The sequence below is a fragment of the Sinocyclocheilus anshuiensis genome, unplaced genomic scaffold, assembly GCF_001515605.1.
Source record: "Sinocyclocheilus anshuiensis isolate Anshui unplaced genomic scaffold, SAMN03320099.WGS_v1.1 scaffold1260, whole genome shotgun sequence".
NCBI classification, from domain to species: domain Eukaryota; kingdom Metazoa; phylum Chordata; class Actinopteri; order Cypriniformes; family Cyprinidae; genus Sinocyclocheilus; species Sinocyclocheilus anshuiensis.
In genome coordinates, this window is record NW_015546079.1 from 190,158 (window position 1) to 192,165 (window position 2,008).

A 2,008-nucleotide genomic window follows, 5' to 3' on the forward strand; every position below is an offset into this window, starting at 1 on the left:
GCGTTTTCAGACATAAAAATGCGTTCGGTGTGATCGGGGCCTAACACTGGCTAAGAGAAAATTAATAAAGTAACAAGGACCAATTTCCAATTAGCCAACACTAATTACCATAATGGTGACACTTATACTTTTTAGGCAGTATATATACTGTAGACTGCATTGATGTAACAGTTGAACTCTGAATACAGTGTCATCAAGAAATTAGTAACATCCTTGAAATATTTTTAAAATATGTTTATATCATTGCCACCTACTCTTACAATCACAAAATACATGACCTGCTTTTACCTTTCCTGTTTGAATCTCAAAGCACCCTGCTATAATCTACTCTTTTTATCTCCTTCTCTCTCCAGCAACAGATGGAGTTCCCGTGCAGAAGGATGGGGAACAGGTAAGGGAGCTGCCTATTACACCAACATAAATATACTAAATTAGCCAAATCTCTCAACAGTGCTGACACGCTTTGACACTCCTCACCACAAATTCCTGTTCGGCGGGGAAAAGCATCCTGCTCCAAGATGGAGGCCAAGGTGTCCAAAACAGGAAGAGATTATCTCAGTTAGGGAAGTGAGCCAGCTCTCCACCTTAACCGCAGAAAGACATTGTTAGCATAATAGCCTAGTTAACAGCATGTAGTTTAGTGCTTACCAGAACTGGCTTGTAGTTTGGTGTTATTGTCGTTAGCCTTTACTTTTGGTTAAGTTTGTGTGCTCCAGTCCCCCACACTCCTAAGAGCTGACCCAGAAAGCAGGCTTATAGTATTTGCCTTCAGCTATACAGTGACACTGGAGACTGATTCTGGGTCTGCGCTTAAGGGAGGGATTATGATTTTTCTCAGTGGATGCTCCGTATCATCATTGACACATCACTTTGCTTGCTTTTATTTCTTCTTACGTCTTCATACATATTGCTGGTAAATTTGAATGAGTAAGCACATTCATTTTATCTCACAAAAAGCATATGTATAAGATTTGCTCCCTCCCTCACTCTTTCAAAGCTAATTCCATTATCAGACAGGGTTTGCTACATAAAGAAAGAACATATGAAATTCAAAAGGTCTTTTCATGAGATATATGTTTTTATCAATTGGTAAATACACAGTTCTGTCATCTGTGTCACCCTTTTCTGGTTTTGAAGTACCTGGCTGAACATAAAAATGATGAGAAAACAAGTGATAATCAGTGTGACAAGATTGAAATAAAACCCTAATGACAACAAACAAAGTAATTCGAAAACAAGTTTAGATCTGTATGTGTAATATTTCTGAATTTAACAAAATATTCAATTTATACTATTTATACTACTATTTTTGTTACATACAGGATATTAGCAGAATTTTTGCTTCTTCAACAAAAGTAGTCCACAATGAAGCCAAAGCAGAATAATATGGAAGGCAGATGGGGCTAAAAGTCTTTAAACGCACTGTTTCAACATGCACAGCAGCCAATGAAGTTGATGTATTTGAGACTACTGTATATTTGGATATGTGATGCGATGGTACGTTGGTATATAGGTACACAACACATCAGACGTCATGTTTATTCATGAAGAATATCATAATGGTACACTGGTACGCATGTGTGCAAACATCAGATGTTATATTTGTATATTTGTTCATGAGGGATAATGCATGAGGGATAATTGGTATGGTGTGTGTGATGTCAGTCCTATGTCATGTTCTTTTTAGTTGTTTAGTTCATCATTCTTTCTCAGGTTGAAAAGTCTTAATTTACATTGTAACATTAACTTTAGCACAGCAGTTATCAGTAAAGCAACGGCGCAATAAACTAAAGAAAAGAATGTGGGTAAATCTGCTTTTAAAGGGGTCATATGATGTTGCTAAAAAAAATTATTTTGTGTATTTGGTGTAATGAAATGTGTTTATGCAGATTAAGGTTAAAAAAACACATTATTTTCCACATACTGTACATTATTGTTTCTCCTCTATGCCCCGCCTTTTTGAAACGCGTCGATTTTTACAAAGCTCATCGGTCTGAAAAGCGAGGTG

The 2,008-nt window shown here is 36.7% G+C and overlaps 1 protein-coding gene across 1 annotated transcript in view; it reads left to right on the forward strand.

Moving 5' to 3' along the window:
• fam131bb (family with sequence similarity 131 member Bb) overlaps positions 1-2,008 on the forward strand; it is a 51,967-nt gene that overhangs the window by 25,217 nt on the left and 24,742 nt on the right. The gene's annotated exons all lie outside the window — the stretch shown is intronic.